This window comes from Phalaenopsis equestris, unplaced genomic scaffold (assembly GCF_001263595.1).
Source record: "Phalaenopsis equestris unplaced genomic scaffold, ASM126359v1 Scaffold000112, whole genome shotgun sequence".
NCBI lineage: Eukaryota > Viridiplantae > Streptophyta > Magnoliopsida > Asparagales > Orchidaceae > Phalaenopsis > Phalaenopsis equestris.
The window spans coordinates 760,200-779,721 of record NW_018164554.1 but is presented as its reverse complement, the minus strand read 5'-3'; positions in this window follow the sequence as shown (position 1 = coordinate 779,721).

The window sequence follows — 19,522 nt, the reverse complement described above, 5'->3', positions numbered from 1 at the left end:
GCCTCAACCCGTAACATCTTATGACTATGTGATTATGGTTGTTAAAATAACTCTTTGTTCGTGAACTGCTCGTGTTTTGCTCGCTAAGCAAGCGAGCCAAACACGAACATACTTTTTGTGTTCAAAATATAAACTAGCCGAACATGAGCTTGCTCGTGTTTTGCTCGCTAAGCAAGCGAGCCGAACACGAACATACCTTTTGTGTTCAAAATATAAACTAGCCGAACATGAGCTGAGTTTGGGCTCGCTAGTGTTTGACTCGTTTACACCCCTAATAATCAATAAACAGTGATTGAACCACTATATTGGAAAGCTTAGCAGAGTTCATCATAACTTTCTTGCATCGTCATAACATCTTCATCTTGGCCACCAACAAATCTACTAGCAAGGCCTTTTGAACGGATGTAATAGTCAACCTGCATAAGTTTATAATGTATTAAATGAGGATGATATATAAAAAATAATAAGTATAAAATTGTTATAAAATATTTACGCACCATTAATCTCTCCCTATGTGACCTAGGGTGGTAAGTATTTGGTGGTATAACAGACATTTGAACTATGTAGATCGACGCTCATGATTTATACCACTGTAAGTAATGTGACAGTTCTACACTTTCATCACCTTTAAGGGGTTTAATGGAACTATGGGTGCCCTACGGTTGTTCACAAAGCAATGAAATTTTGATGGTAATGCATCCACTCCCTGATAATTTTTCGTCATCCATCGACCTGTGAAAATGTTCAATCTGTTGAACAAATCGTTGTGGATTGTATAGAAGAAAATTGTCGCATTACTTGATCTAGAAGATGCAACTCCATATGATTCGAGTTGATAAGAGATACACAAGTTGCCCATATTTCCATACTCTAAAGATAAAACTTCAGGTAATCACACCATAATACCGTCGAGATATGGTGCTTCAAAAACACGTTTGTTTAAATCTTACGATTTATTATAAATTGGATAAATAATATAGTAATTTATTTATATAAAAATGTACCTCACTCTGCATTAGTTCATTAATTTCATCTCTATACATTTCTCGATTTCCGTGTGTCACTTCTACTCTATCCCCATTTCATTAAGATTATTAAAGAAATTATAAACACAATTACAAATATTATTAGTTTGCATAAAGTATTCTTGAATCTCAAGGGCTTGCGTCATAAATCTCTAGGAATAAAAACACGGAGAGCTGGTCTCCAGACATGCAAATGCTCCCAACACCAAACGTGTAGTAAGTATAAATATCATGTTATTCTAACACGCGTAGGCTTTATGGGCAGATTTAACTCTCTATACAGTTATTTTAAAATAGCTCCTCCTATAGAGTGATACGAAAATGCTCCAAATCTTTATGTAATAGTAAATATTATAAATATATGTGCGAGCTTGATGTATTGGGCAGTAAAAAACAGCCTAGCATATATAAAATGTACTTTCTAAAATTACACAAAAAAGTTGGATAATCCAAACCTTGTAAGATTCTCTATAAAAGACATATCCGAGTCAACAAAGAGGTAACGCCTGGCAAGACGACGACCTCCCATACCGCTACCTCTGCCATACCTGTATAAATATTATAGAAAAACATTGGTTTAATAAGAAAATTTCTTTTATAGGCTAATATAATTTAAATAGCTACTTGAACTTGAGTTATTGGGGCACATTGTGCTGTTGTGTTCAGTGTTCTAAAAATACCGCATTGACGCGAGTTATGTAATTTAATTTCATCCACTGTATTCTAATCCTATTGGACCTTGCTCTACCACAATGTCTTCTACATAAAGGAGGTATCACACCTTGTTGTTGATTGTATGGTGATAATATCTTCTTCTCCAGTATCATATAAAACAAAGTCTCGTACGTCTGTCAATAATTATATAGTAAAATAATTCGATACGAAAGTTATATGGTCTTTTTTTTTTTAAATGCTGCAATTAAATATACACATGGGACATGGTATATTTGCGATTTTTTTCACGTACACGAACACTATTCTGATGAGATAATATCCGCTCGAAATGTCTTGCAACTCATATCAAAGACTTAATATTCATGTAGTTTGATACAAACTGGTTGTGGAGATTGTTGGGCTTCACATTCTTTTCTTTGCAAAGGCACTCTAGTACGTGGAACAAATATTACATTATCTGATTCAATCATTTTTGAAACATTGCTTGAATGTTTTAGAAATAATACAACTAAATTATAAAAAATTGAAAAAATAAGACCTTGAATCGGCAAGCCTTAGGCAAGTCTTAAACCCCCATTGAGACATTCTGAAGCATTTGCTATCATATTATCAGACTTATACTCCACATGACTAGTTTTTATTATCCCGCTCAATTAGCCAGTTAAACATTTCTTTTTTCACAGTTTGTACCTCTCTAAGGTGCCTATTGAATATATGCTCATCATCAATGTTTCCAACCTAATATGTTTTATCACAAATCGTATTAAAATCAACAATCGCGAGTCGACGTAATGCCTTTTTGAAATTCTCTCGTATATGTGCAAACAATGCTTATGTGCATCCCACGAAAAAAATCTCTACATCTTCCAAGTAAACTTGAATGTCTATCTGATATTATTCAAATGTCCGTATAGGATCAAATAGGCTCTACTAGACCATGTAATTGCCGGAGAAACCATAGTCACGACTTGTTGTTTTCATACTCAACCACGGGAAAAGCTAGAGGGAAGAGACCAACATGTCCATCAATTTCTAATGCAGCTACTAGAGTTCCTTTATATTTTCTCAGTAGGAATGTTCCATCCATATTAAGGACCGGTCAAAAAGATTTATAGCCTTGTATGCTTGCCCCAAAGGACTAGAAAATTCCATTAAAACATGAGTTTTTGTTGACTTACATCCTGTACAAAGATCTCGGTATTGTTGTACACAAAACTTACATCATACAAAACAAAGAACAGTAGGACTCCTCATAACTCCGGAAGATTAACTTTATAACATTTTTCTATGCATCCCGACCTTTAATATATGTAATTTGCACATTAAATTTTGCTACCATGCCCTCAATAATTTATTTTGGCTTTGAACCCAGTTGTTGTCGTAAAAAAACCTATGTAATGACAAATAAAACTTGATGTACAATTCTGATGCTTGCTCGACATAATTGAATGACCACACATGTGCAGTAAAACGTTGGAGGAGATCTTCCACACACCCCTAAACGAGTACTTTTTTGAAGCATCTAGCCACCAATGATAGAGTCGAGTTGAGTTATCATTCTTTACACATTGTACGATTAATCTCTTCTTGTTTGATGAAGCTTTAGGATACTCCACATTCTTAATAATTGACCATTCATTTAATACACACTAAATATGTTTTTTGCTAGAAAAAAGCATACCATCTACAAGTTCCTCTGGAATTATGCCTTCTTCAAATACAGAAAATTAAATCAATGAGGCATCACAATTCTCAACTGTGTCCCACTCCTCAGCTGAATTATTTTGATTAACAAACTCATCATTATTTATTATCGAGTCAAGAATATATGCATTCAATATTGAATGCTAGTGTAATATGTCATGGCCCGACAAAACTGTATCGATATTGCGTTCTTGTGCAATATCACTTTCACCAGCTTTTGGGCAGCTTGAGTCTCTTCTTGTCTTGCTATCCATGGTTTGATAATCTCTTTCATCAACATCCATATGTGCACCAAAAAAATAATTCTTGTATGAAGGGCTTGACATTCCTACTATTATAAGGATGAAATGAGTGTGAAAGGTCAAATGACCAATGGCTAGGATTGTCAAGCATTGCTTGATCGTTTTGGCTGGAGCATTCAATTTTGTATGTGCTCAATGATTGTGGAGTGGGCCTGCTTGCGATAAAATTAATATAAATAGATTGACACATTAAAGTGTAAAAAATGCTTGGAGTATCACATGTTCAATTTATAGACCTCCATATTTCAGTTACCCTCTTAGGATGCCCCATTGGGTGAAGCGCCACTAAATCAACAGTGATATCATCATTAGGTAAATTCACAACCTCTATGTACACCAAGATTGTGTGTTTGGTAGCTTCTTAGAGCAGAAACTCACAGAACTCAACATCTTTGACATGAGTTGAAGTAAATTTATCACTCACTAAAAACTGACAAACCAAATTTATTATACTTGTTGAACTGTCCTGGCACAGAACCCATAATATTTTCCTCTTTAGTTCATTTAATATTATTAATTGAGATACTTATATTGGTCGATTTCTTCCATCAATATAGGTTGGGGTGAAATCATCTGTTACAAGAAACTTTCCATCAAAGCATACCAGTAAACGAGACATCTTGCTACTCATATTGCTACAAAAAATATATGATAATACTTGACTTTAGACAACGTTTCAACTAGCATCTAAACACTAAAAATGTAGTATTTATTTAAAACAACAAACTAAATATGCAATCGGTGACGAGAAATCTCATATGCTTTGTAGTACATATGTTTAAGAAAGTGCTACAATTTAAACATATTAGAGAGATTCAGAGTTAGTTATACAATGTTCTTATGATTCCCTCTCAAAACCTCGAGGACAATTTAAAAAACATTACTCTCACATAGGATTTCTCCAACATTATCAGTGGAGTAATAATCATTATTTCAAACATGTGATTACAAATCTATTGATAAAGTTGGGGAACACCTGCATAGAAAGTGCTAGAATTTTAGAATCATGAATGATTTCTTTAGAGAGAAAAATTTTAAAATTAATAGTTTTAACGATTAAGGATCTGGTAGCCAACCAATGTCCCCTCAATATCACTACTATCATCATTTCTGTTACTATTCTTTGTCCATCCACTCGATGCAGTTCTGGTGTGCAACTCAATAAGTTCATCAAACTGTTATTCAAAGTGACGCATTTGACCCACCAGGAAGTCCATCCGCTGATCAACCATAGCGATCTCGTATTGCAAACCTTGGATCACATTATAAAGGAGGCAGAGCTGAGAGGGTACTCACGGAGGATGAAGGGTTACAATTTTGGGGGAATGCAACCATTTTCTATGTCTTTCAATATCAACGCCAAAAACATGATGATTGTCATATGATCGGTCGACTGTTCTTATTGACCTCGCACACTGACAGGGGGTCATTTGTTTGGAGGTAACTCTTTCATCCATAAAGTTTCCTTTATAATCAAAATTTATAACAATAATAGGTAAATTAATGCATGTAATCTTTTCGTGTAATGTAATGTAGAGTCCAACATAAAAATTATTGTTAATTTTTTTTTAAAAAAAAAAGAAATTTGACTATATACACCATCATCTTAGATTCATCCTCTAATATATCCAAACATAAAATTAACTCATTTAATCAAATGTCAATATTCTATCAATAGTTTGGTAGAATGAGGAATCTATAAATTTGTCATTTTATCAACAAGCTGGCAGCAAGCATGCATACAAAATAAAGCTAAATATCTTTCACTAATATTTTAGATCAATGATATAATATGTCTTTACACCATAATTCAAGTTAATTGTATTCATATATCATGAAATTATATTTCCCCAAAAGAGAAATACATAGAAAATAAATTTATAGTATTTGAGGTGTTTGTAGAGTTTGAAACTCATAAACTCTCTAGTTAAATCTAATGAAATGAATTCTTACAAATTTCATCTCTTTTAAATTTAATTTTCCACTTTAATTTTGTTTTTAAAATTTTAGGATTCACTTGGTTTCTTTGAATTAGAAAAAAAGTTTTAAAAAATTATTATTGTATGAGATTAGGTGTGTAAACGAACCGAACACGAACGAACAAAGCTCGTGTTCGTGTTTGATTCGTTTGAAATTAATAATTAATTCTTTTCAAAATAGGCTCGTGTTCGAAATTGTTCGTTAAAGATGTTGTTCGTGTTCGGTTTGATTTGATCGAAATAAGTTCGAATTGTTCAAAATGTTTGAATTATCTGAATAGCTCAAATTGTTTGAATTGTTCGAACTATTCGAATTGTTTGATTTGTATCAATGTTCGAATTGTTCGAAAATATTAAGATTGTTTGCATATTTGAATTGCTAAAATATTATAATATTTATATTAATATAACTCATACTAATATATTATTATTGTTATTAATAATTTATCATATATTATAATTTATAGGATTTAATTATTTAAAATATGATAAATTTTTATAATAAATAATTATTTTTAAAATATCCTAAATTTTTTATATATAACTGCATATCACTGTTCGTGTTTGGTTCGTTTAAAAATTGTTCGTATTCGTCTTGTTTGTGTTCGTCTCGACTGCTTATCGACAACCCTCGCGAACTGAACACGAATTATTTGCGAACAATGTGCTTTTTAGACAGCCCTATATGAGATTACATAATTAGGTGTTAGATGTATAAATACATAAGAATTGTGTGACATATATATAGATATATATATATATATATATATATATGCACCCAATTAAATGTTATGAACTCAAGATATCTAAATACTTGTGATTAATAGGTTTTTTATTTTTCATTTTTTATTTATTCAGTAACAGATCAAGAAAATTGTCTGCTACAAAGCATAAAATTTTGATGCAATTCATCAAAATATAAGATGATAACAATTTCTTGTTTCAATGTTTCATGTAAATGTAATTTTGACTCATTGTGAATTTCTTAAGTGTGTAAGGAATTATTTAGCCTATATTAGATCTTATTTTTCAATTCATTTTTTTGAGGGATTATTACATACAAACCACCCCAAAGATTGATATTTACAAATTAGCCACGATCATACTAATAAGAAATTCATAAAAATGAAAAATATGATTTGGGGTTTTACTATGAATTTTGATATTTGAGTGAATTTGAAAAATGGATGGTAGGCGGTGGCTGATTTGTAAATTGCAAGTTTTGGGTGACCTAGGGTGTCAAAAAATGACTCGACGAGTGATAATATTACAATAAAAGACAAAGCAAATATAGAAGAGAATAATATTATTACTATTGAATAAAAAAAATTATATCACAAAATAATAATATTATTAAATATAGTAATAATAAAAATAATATATATATATATTAAATATAGTAATAATAAAAATAATATTATTATTATTATTACAATTTATACAGAATTTGTTGGAAAAAAAATATTATTTTAGATTAAATAATAATAATAGTAATATTTTGGATCTTATTATAAAAGTTTATAGTGTTTTCGGTTCTCATACATGTATTTCTGGTTCTCAGATACAAGTCTTATAGTTTGTAGTTTTCATATTACAATAAAGTTATGGTCCATCATATGTTTCTAAGTAAGTTTTTAAGTGTCACTAGCTAATAAACCAAATTTTATATTTCTTTAAATATATTATAAAATGTTAATTGCCCTTTAAGATTAAAAGTATGACTTAAAAGCATGACAAAAAAAAAAATGAATTGAAAATAATATTAGCTCCATAAAAATTTTCAAAAAAAATACCTTAAAAAAATTCAAATATGCAGAGGGAATCTAATTTTTTCAAAATAGAGTTTGGTACTTCGACTCTTTAAATAGAGAGAGAGAATATAAAAAGGGAGTAGGGAGAGAGGAGTGAGATAGAGCGGGGAGAGATGATTCTTGGGTTAGAGATGGAAAGAGAGAGAGTAGACAAAGAGGGTAGGGAGAGAGAGGGGGTGATAGGTTTTCAATTTTATAGGGAGAGGGTGGAAGGGAATTTTTTGGGAAGTTTACATTGCACATGTGTTGACCTCACTTTTGGTTGAGGTCTAGTTTTTCCTCTTCAGTAGTCTAGGGTCTAGCCATAGGACTTTTCTGTTGACTATTCCTAAAAAATTAGAAAAAGAACCCTCACCATTAGAAATTCTAAACTCTTCTTTACTCAACTTGAAGTTCTACATATTGGTCCTAACCTCTAGCACTTAGTAAGTGGGGTCACTATGGGGGAGCTTAAGAAGAGTTCTTATAGGACTGTTGGACCTTAGGGTTGGCCCTGGGTGTTGGTCTAGAGCTAAGGCACTAACCTGCAATCACCTCACTCACAATCACTCACAAATGCAAATCCAAAATTTTCTTGACTCTGATCCCTTAATCTTTTGGGATACTCATGTAGATGGTCCACTAAACCCACTGACCCTAGGCTAGGGTCTAGCTAAGACCAATAGATAGAGGACCCAAATGGGATTTCCATTGATCCATGGCTTATTTATGGTGGTTGGCACCCCAACTCTACCAAAATGCCCAACTTAGTTTTTTGCCCCTAAACGCCCAAATTACCTAAATACCCTCAGGATCCTAAATTTAGCTAAAATTTCCAAATATACCCAAAATACCCAAATTTGTTAAAAAATCATTTCAAACCTTTTGAAAACACCCAAATTACCCAAAATCACAAAAAATTGCCAAATTACCAAAATGCCCCTCCTTAGCCCAAAATTCAAAAATTCCAAAAAAATTACAAATATTACCAATTTCACTTTTCTCAACTACCATATAACCCAATTTGGCCAAGTTGACCATCTTTGACCAAAGCCCCCAACTTGCACTTAAGGGGCCAAATCTCCCCAAATCCACTTCAAATGTCCATCAAATTGGTCCCAATTTTCCCCACTTTCAATTCTAAACTCAAATTCTCTAAACTAATTTCAATTCTAAACTCAAATTCACCTTTAATATGACCAATCTAAACCAAATCTAATCTCAATTGACCCATTCTTTTAGCCCAATTTTGATCTAAATCAAAACACCCAATTTTGGTCCTATGACATGGTTCCACCTAATTGAACCACATGACCTACTCCATTGGTCTCAATTTGGACCCTAAACTCTTCATAACATTCACATACATCAAACTTAACCTTCAATTGACATTGATGAAGCCTCAATTTTATTTAATTTTGACTTAAGTCCAAAAGCCCTAAATTGGCTATGCCTCCAAATTTCACCAAATTGATTGCCTTAACCCCAAAATTGGCGCCCAATTTATATTGAAAAATCTTCATGGCATTCCTATTGACCATTCTCAATAATTAATTTTGGACTTATCCCAAGGCTAGCCCAATCTAGACCCAAGTCTAGCCCATCATGCCTAAAATGACCAAAAATCCAAACTCGTTCAAATTGACCCTCCAATTGAACTCAAAATTCTTTCAATCCTTCACAAAAAATGTTCATTACAATAATCTACATCAAATGCATCAATTAATTGCAATTGACATGGATAGCCTAGCCCAAACCCAAGTTTTGGCTATTTGAACCCACATTGGACCCATGCACTAAAATTAGCCTAACCACCCCAAAGTCAGCAAAATAATGACTCCACAACCATTAGTTGGACCCTAGTGACCAAGCTAAACCCCATAAAACCACCTAAGCTAAGCCATGGACCAAAGGTCCCATAAATCAAGAGATTTTGATTCCATGTTTTCTTAAGCCTTGTATATTTTTGCCAAATCTAAACCTCAATTCATTTAGTTTCTTTAACATATTCCCCTGGCTCACCTAACCACCTAGCCACCTCCCCTAGCATGGTCGGCCGGCCTAGTGGCCTGAAAACACCAAAACCATGAGCCACCTCCATGGAATCAAACCCATTTCAAACCTTGATGCCACCTCATCCAAATCAAATGTTAGAGTCTCTCTACCCTCCACTTAAGCATCACATTGCACCCCCTAATTAACCATGACAACCACACTTAAACCAATTTTTATAGAAGCTCCCCTCCACGGCCATGGAGGGCGAGTTGAAATTTTATCTGAGAGAGTACTCCAAATTGCTCACAGAGACTCTTTGACACATCCTCAGCTCAATCTAACCACTTTCCCCCACTGATTCTCACTATGGAAGCTCAATTTTAAGCTCAAACTTCTGCCTAAAATCAGGACAGAGCTCAATACACCTCCACAGTCCACCAAACTCAAATTAAACTTACCCACGCCTTCACCACAGTAAAAGAAGGAGAAGCCCTATCAAATCCCCCTTCCACAGAGACCCTAGCATAGATCTAGGCCAACAACTGAAATTGAGCTTGGTCGAATTCATACCTAGACCTTTCACCATAGCAAGAGGCTCAATTTCTAGCCTCCTTGGACCTCAACGAACAGGTCGAGCAACTCTGATTGAAGCTTCCCTTCTAAGAGCAAAGGTATTGAACTCCCTCTCTGCCCGAGCCTATTTTGATTCTCCATTTTATTAGGCTTAATTTCATGGCATCTTGACCGTATAGACATGTTCCTCTAGTGTAGACGAGCATTTTAAAAAAAAAATTCATTCAATTTGGTTGAGAAATGAGGGAGATATCAAGTCTTTAAAATTGGACGGTTCTCGGGCTAGGCCATTGAGGACGATGACGAAGAGCCGTCCGATCGAGCGTTTATCTCATCAACGAATGAGATCAAGCCGTACATCGCTTCCTTACGCGAACCGTGGGCCTGTCACTGCTGAGGTGGATGGCGGCGTCAAATAGGAGCGCACCGCGTCGAGCTTCGGAGCCGCCGTAGGTTGACATGGCGCCACTCATTTAAATAAATAAATAGGGATTTAAATAATTTAGAAAATGCTCCCTAACTTCAAAAATTCATATCTTGGTGTAGGAAAATCATAAAAATAAAATAAAAATATATTTTTGCTCAGTGAACAGAGGAGAACAATGTGAAAATAATTTGAAGTTTATTTGATGCATGCTTTATTTTAAATTAATTAAATATTATTTTGAGTCTTTTGATTCTCCATACATGTAGACATTTCACCATGACTTGAAATTTTAGCATGTTGTTGCCTCTGTCCTAGGGAACATTCCCTGATTTTTCCAAAGTCAAGGGAGATCTCTAGACAGAGATCCATATTTTTCAAGTTTATATCTATTATTTACATAAATTAATCATAATAATTAGCATGTTGCTTAAAAAATTCTAAGAAAATTTTAGAAGCTTTCATATGACCAGAGAGCCCTTTAGAAAATATTTCATAGGTTAAGTCATTAAGAATGCACCTAATTTCCACCAACCATAAAACACAAAGAAAATTAATTTTGGGTAACACAAACATCTAAATGACCTAATTTTTAATCTCCACTAAGATTCAAAGTTCAGAGAACTCCTCATAAAAATTTCAAGACATTTGGAACTCATTTAATAACTCAAATTGATTTTCTAAGTTAAATGACATTTTTGACACTAAAATGATTTTTAACAATTAAAATATAACTCAAAAAATTATAAAAATTAGTTTTTATAGTTCTCTGTGATTAGATAAATTTTCAAAAAATAAAATGGTAATTAAAATAAAAACTTCATTTCTAGCCAATTTTTAATATTTAAATAATTAAAAAAATGATAAAAATCACAAAAATAATAAAATTTATGAAAATGTTCTAAATTATTTTCTAAGCATTTAGGAACAATTGGAATATTTTTTGTGACTTTCTAAATGAATATATTAAATTTTAAAGCTTAAAATAAATTTTAAAGGCTAAAAATGGATTTTCACTAAAATAATTCTAAAAATTTAAAAAAAATCAGAAAAATATGAAATTTATTTCTGTGTCCCTTGACATTATAGAGATTGAATAAAAATATAAAACTTAATTTTCCACTTTTAAAATATTTTATAATTAATAAATACTTGATAAATTAAAATAATTCTAATAATTCAGAAAAAAACTCAATAAATCAGAAATTTGGTCCAAATGATTTTCTAATCTAAGTATACCTTCAGTAAAAATTTCAAGGGATTAGGCTTTGTCTTGGTCAAGTTATAAAATTTTCTTTGAAAAATCCTATTTTTGCATAACAATAATTATGTAAATTAAATAAAATTTTGAAAAAAATCACATTTTCTCCTTTGATGTTTTAATTAACCAATGAGTAAGGTAAGATAAAAATTTCAAAGTCATTTGAATTAAATTTGTCAATTTATGAAGTGATAGAGCCTTAGGGGCAAAAGTGTAATTTTGAAAGTTTAGCCTTAATTAACATTTAGACTTAATTCAAAGAGAAAAAATGGTGACCTCTGATTTTAAATAATTCATTTGGATGATTGAAACCAAAAGGGGGATTAATTGGTGGAAACCAATCTCACTTTTGTTAATCAAAGAATAAATTTGTAATTTTCTTAAAATTATTAAAATTTGGAAGTTTAATCAAATAAATGATCCTAGACTTAGGGGTATAGTTTTGGGTGTTAATAACTCAATAATTTAATACCCTTATTTGATGTTAAAATGAATTTCAAAAATGAATCATCATCGCTTAAAATTTTAATCTCTTTGTAAGACATCCACTAAAATCTTAAGGGCTCAATAGTGACCTAAGCTAAATTAAATTTGGTCAAACAAGGATTAGAAAAAGTGGACATAGCTAAAATTAAACACCTTTGAAACACTACAAGCCCAAATAAAAAAGTTGGCTGAGTGCCTTGATAACATTAACTTGCCCTTTTTAATGGTCTTCACCCACATAATTTACAAATTAAATAAAAAATGATAATTACCCTACTCATAGGGATGATTGAAACAACAATGTTCACTGAGCATTAGGAGTATGGTGGATTTATTAAGCAACATAATAAGTTTAAGTGAGCTCGAGACATTTCACCAAGTGGTGAGAGGGAAGCATGAACCTGCTTCTTTGTCCAAATCTGTTGGATACCTCAGAGATCTACTAAAATTAATATGTTTTGCTTAACAAGAATCATCCTTAATCAAACTAATAGAGACCCACCAAGATATGACATAGGGTTAGGTAGGTCGCTAAAACTTTACTTTCCTGCTTCATATAAAATGCCCTGACATGCATTTTGAGTTTCAGGTGGTGGAACGAGAAGACTCGCCAGGTACACTTTTACAGTTTACAACGCCGTCTTACTTTCATACTGTAATTTTGATATTAATACAAACCTGCATGCTAAACAACGATGTCACCCTGTATGACCACTAAAACTATCAAAACTATCAAGATAGTCATAAAAATAAACCCAAAACAAAATTTAAAATCAACCAAGATAAAATTCACCCCCACAACATTCAAAATATAAAACAACTCAAAATTTAATCACAAAAAAAAAAACTAAAAATGCAACCATATTAAAACGTCTCTATCGGATGATCGGGAATCCTTCGGAGGAGGAAACCTACGGTTGCTAACGAGATTTCCCACGGTTTAAATGAAAGTATGGAACTCATTAAGTTGAATTTAGTAAATTTAATTGGACTAAGTGAATCCAACCAATAAAAAATATTAGTGCCGGAACAAGGGAACCGTAGGATCCTAACCGGTGTCGCTCTAATTAATTAATCAACTTTAATATGCCCATAATAAAATTTAAAGAACTTTAACCATAGGGCCACCTGATTTGACATTATAACTAAATGACTTAGAAAACTTGAACTCTGCAAAAACTTAAATTCGTCGCGACAAAGAGCTTGTAGCTGACATGGTGGGCAGCATGACTATCTTCAATAGCAAAACCTGTCTTCCCCAGCTAAACCATTCATTCCTTAGAATTAAACAACCAAGTCATAGGATTTCCAGGTTGTCTGCTTAAATCCTCACCTCATCTTTAGGCCCTTTAGGCCTTCGTAAAACTCTGTTGTACAACACAAGCCCTAACTAGTCTTAGGATTCTGAGGTTGACGTTCATCACGACCTAAATCCTCACATCTTTCAGGTTATTTGTGTGATCGTTTCATACAAATGTAAGCCCTAATCAAATAAAATTGGAATAAAATCAAATAAAATTGGCAGGATGAAACACCTAAATATTTCTTCTCAAAATTGAAACCAAATCATAGGACAGACCGGGAAGTCACTGAGGTTTTCCTCTGAATCTATGACATCCCCTAGATCATCCTCCTTTAGATTCCAAAAACAAAATGCTCCCAACTTGGGTCAATCCCATTTCACACCTCTCTGTCCAATCTCATTGAACAGTTCTATCCTTTTGAAATTTTTGAAGATAATATTTCATGATTTTAATCGAAATTTTTCTTAGGTGGCTTTGGTCATTTAAAATGTAATTAACTATAGGAGCTTGCCCTTATAAGAAACTTCTCCGAACCGAGCTTAATATAAACCCTTTTTAATTCTTCATATTAAATAGGGGAAATTGTCGACAAATAAAAAAGGTTTCACAGACCAAACGAACGTGATACATCTCTCAGTTTATTTGACCAAGCCTCATCCTCAAGCCTTGTGTTTATCATTCAGGATAGATACAGAGTTTGAGGTACAATGCTCTTTCATTTAAGTTATGAAAAATATGGGATCAGTTTGATTTCATATTTTTCTAAACATTAAAATGTCATTCCGAAGCGGGCGACAAGATTTTGATTCCGGTGACCGATAGCTTCTTACGGACAACTCTCTCAAACCAAAAATAGTGCCGACAACATGATTCTTATAAATTTATTTGTCTCACACCCGAACTTCTATTTTTACAAGTTTACACTTTTTCCAATGTTTGAAAAGATGTATGAAAAGACATATTACACTTTTTCCTAAATGTAGGGTGCTTAACTTGTAAAAATCAAAGTTTGGGTGGGAGATAAGTAAATGCATAAGAATTGAGTGCTATGTATGTAAAAATCTCATTTTTTTTAGTCGTGGGATGTCGGGGTGGGGGTAGGGGGGAGTTGGTGAATCATAACATTAATTGTTGGAGGGCTGGTGGTGAAACATAACAATAATTGTGTTTAACGTGAAACACAATCTATGGACATAAATTAAATTAAAAAAAAATTTTATTAGAAATGCCCGTTGAAGGTAGTAGAAGTATCTCCTTGTCAGCATTGTTTGGGCAACATCCACGAAAGATCCTTGAATTGTTCATAAGAAATGCCTCATCTGGCTCAAACTCAGAGTTTGATATAGCTTCGATCTTCATCTTACCCGACAACAAGATGGAGATCCTAGGCTCATGCCTTAAAGCTAAGGGGGGGCACGATGCCTTCCCTCCTGCTCCTTTACCTCCTTGCCTTTAACAAGGAGGAAACTAGGAAGGTGAGAGGTCCGTGGACATCTTAATATAATTGAGACAAGGATAGGCGCCTTAAATGGTATGTAATACTCTACATCATCATAAACTTCCACCTCGTTAATAGAAAATGGTTGAATATCCCCAAGTATGGAAAACTCTTCCCCTCCACGCGTGTATTTGATGCATTGGTGGAGGGTGAAAGGTGCCATCCCAAACTCTTGGATCCATGGCATCTGAGAAGAGCTCAAAAAGAGGTATTCACATCAGTCACATGGAATATGGCTTCACTTCTGAAGTCTCAAAAATGGAGAGGCAAGGTGATAGAGCCAAGGGTCTTTTGACCCTTCTAGTTGAAGCCACTGAGCATAATCCTATCGGAGCAAAATCTCCTCATGCTTAAAGACAACAGCTCAAGTGTGTGGATGTTGATGATATTCATCGAAGCGTCGAGATCAATCAAGGTACAATTTAAGGGAGTGTTGTAAATTCCTGTTGTCACATATATAGGATGGTTGTAGGTTGTAGTGCTCAAAAGCAAGTCCTCCTCGGTGAAAGTAATGACAATCATGTCTGGCGTTATAACCACCTCCTTCATCCTCATTTCCACATAATATGCACTAAAGACCTTGGGCTTCTGAAGAGATCCAATCAAGGTCTCTCTCAACTCAGAAGAAAGAAAAAATGCATCATAGATGCTCAAAGCGGCCGATAACCACTTGCGATGTGTCAGCACATTATAGTCCACAACTTTGGAAGGTTACTTAGCTCCTTCACTTAGGACTTTGGGATGATCATTCACTTCTCGGGTGATGATACATTTTCCTTTCTCCTTAGATTTGGGTAAAACTAATATACATTTTCCTTTCTCCTTAGATTTGGGTAAAACTAATATAGAAGGGAGAAGTTTGCCGCTACTAAGGCGGACTTTCTGAATATCCTCACCAAGGGACCCAAAGGGATCAACTTTGGTGGAACATTCAACAAAAGACTCATCAATAGTGCTTTCATAGCCATAGGTCTGACATGTATTGCTGGATGAATTACTAAGATCACCACATATGCATGTAATGCTTAAGGAGGGCAACAAAAGGTATTTCTCATTGTTTTCATCATCATCTTAGTCATCATCTATGTCATGTGCATCAATCATAAATACATGAGACATAAAGACGTAATCCAAATATTCTTCTTTCATTGCTTTACAATCTTAAAATGTGCCAGGAGGAGCACTACAATCCACTCCTAAATCATAACTTGAAATCAGAACAACTGCTACCATCTTTATGGAACCTTTCCCATGGAGCTTCTCCAAGTTCTGGTCTGGTATCTCGATCTCTCCAGTTTTATAACGAGCCTCAAGCCAATGCTTGAAAGGATAGCACTCTTCAAAGACATGCCTTAAGGGATTTCCTTAGAAGTGAGAATCCCAGTCCCTCTAGCAAAAAAATCCAAGACATAACATTTCAGGAATGATCATCTTAGGAAGATTCTCAAGAACTTGCTTATGCAGGAAATGTAGCTCCCCTCGCCGAGGAGACCTCACAAGGTGGAGAAGATATGCCTAAGGAGGTGCGATAGGTCTTTTAATCTTAAAGACTATCCACCTTTTCAATCAAATCTTAAAGATTTTGATCGTACTGATCCACCTCAAAATAACCTATTTTTAGTGCATATTTTAAGCATTTTATGTACATTTTTTATGATATTACACTTTAAAGGAAGACATTTTGCTTGTTTTTTGTTTCAGGTACTTAGAATGGACATTTAGAGAAAATGAGAAAAAATGGAGCAACAATAATGTTTTTTGCGTGGCGCTATAGCGCCACCCCTTGGCGCCATAGCGCCACCGTCGAGCGAGAAGGAAGCTATAGTGCCCCAGATTGGTTTTATTGCTCCATTAACTACTTTTCTAGAAGAAACATTGAATTTAACCGAATTTTGAAGGGGTGTTTGAAGCAACTCTTAGTTATTTTATGTTTTCTAGTTTAATGAGAAGGATTTGACTGAATTTAGAGATCTTTTGGAGCCTCAAATCTTCAATTGGGCAGCAATAGTGAGTTAGGTTTTTCATATTTTATGTTCAAGTGAAAGTGTGAGTGTGTTTTAGTGTGAAGAAGTTTGGAGGTTGCTTAAAGGAAACTCCAGAATTTTGCTTGGGGAGAAGAAATAAGGAACTTTGTATTTTTGTTTGAGTCTTTTTTTTGGTAAGACTTGAATTTTAATGCAAATGTTTTGTTTTTGTTTAATATCCTTGAATTATGAGTATGTCCCTTTCTTCTTCTTGCATATAAAAATTAATCTTGTGACATGAGAACGATTTAAAGATTTTTTTTTACGCCTAAAAATTGTGATGATATTTTCACCGAATTTTCATTAATATAATTCAATACAAACTCACCAACATTGCTTGAAGTTGAACTCATTATCTTTGTTTGAATTAAATTTAAAATGGCAATAAATAACTTACCAGACTCAAAGTGAGCTTGCTAAGCTTAGGCAAAGTGCTCATACTCAGAAACTAGTTAGTGACCTTTCTAGAAAATGGATGACTCGCTTCTAGTCATTAAATTATAAATTTGAGCTCTTATTAAAGCTATATTCATCTTGTATTTGAATGCAAGTAATTGGTTGGTCCTATATTGAAATTTGTATTATTCATGTATCTCATTAGATAGATTCATGTATCTCATTAGATAGCTTTTCCTATAATTTTCAACAATAAACACACCTGCAAAGAGAAATTCATAAGAAGAGCTAAGTATAAAATAAAATATTGTTATTTAGTGCCTTCTCTAGTACTCACAATTCCTTATATTGGAATTTCTTGTAGATATTTTATGTTTTCTTGTTTTTCTCATTTTGCTAAGTAGGGTTCTAGTATGACCTAGAATAGCTTAATCAAGATTCAACACCATGCATGCATAGTATATTACATCACATCATGATTTTCATAAGAAAACTTTTACCCAAGTAAAGCTTAATATGGTTTTGAAGAAATAATTATATATGAATAATCGTTTTTAAAATTATATTTTGAAATGAAAACTAAATAATTAAATTACATAATTCATGATATAATCCCCAACATCATATTTTATGAATTTCTACATGTAACCTATAAAAATGTTTAATATTTAATGGATTTGCAGCACAAAAAAAATTTATGATTTTTCATCATATTTTGTGCGTGCAGTAATGATGCTAGTAAGACACTAAATATTTTTTATATATGATCATATGAATATCGAAGTTGTTTCATTGCACATGTTTGATAAAGCCTTAATTATTAGATGATAAGATTTATAAGTACATATATATATATATATATATATATGTATGTATGTATGTATGTATGTATGTATGTATATCTGTGTGTGTGTGTGTGATTTATATTTTATTAGATAATGAAAATTTATATTAGAGGATATGTTAACAAACTTGTTTATAATTAAGATAGAGTTGGACTTGCTCTAAAGCTTTATAAGGGAAGTTATTTGCATACGTGTTTGAATTTTATGCACACAAAAGTTGCCATTTTATGCTTGATAGTAAATATACTCACCATTATAATGATGTTGGGCATAATAAAGATGACCAACTACATTAGTACAAGATAGAATCGGAACATCTTATGATAGATATTTTATTATTATGATGTAGGGGATGTATGTTGGGTTAGATGTAGAAGTTGAAAGTGAGCTCTTATTATAGTGCAAAGTGCTCATACTCAGAAACTAGTTAGTGACCCCTTCTAGAAAATTGATGACTCGCTTCCAGTCGTTAAAATATAAATTTGAGCTCTTATTAAAGCTATATTCATCTTGTATTTGAATGAAAGTAATTGGTTGGTCCTATATTGAAATTTGTATTATTCATGTATCTCATTAGATAGATTTTCCTATAATTTTCAACAATAAACACACCTACAAAGAGAGAATCATAAGAAGAGCTAAGAATAAAATAAAATATTGTAATCTAGTGCCTTCTCTAGTACTCACAATTCTTTATATTGGAATTTCTTGTAGCTCATTTACGTTTTCTTGTTTTTCTCATTTTGCTAAGTAGGGTTCTAGTATGACCTAGAATAGCTAAATCAAGATTCAACACCGTGCATGCATAATATATTACATTACATCATGATTTTCGTAAGAAAACTTATACCCATGTAAAGCTTAACATGGTTTTGAAGAAATAATTATATATGATTAATCATTATCAAAATTATATTTTGAAATGAAAACTAAATAATTAAATTATATAATCCATGATATAATCCCCAACATCATATTTTATGAATTTCTATATGTAACCTATAAAAATGTTTAATATTTTATGGATTTGCAGCACAAAATAAATTTATGATTTTTCATCATATTTTGTGAGTGCAATAATGATGCTAGCAAGACACTAAATATTTTTTATATATGATCATATGAATATCGAAGTTGTTTTATATATATATATATATATGTATGTATATGTATGTATGTATGTATGTATATCTGTGTGTGTGATTTATATTTTATTAGATAATGAAAATTTATATTAGAGG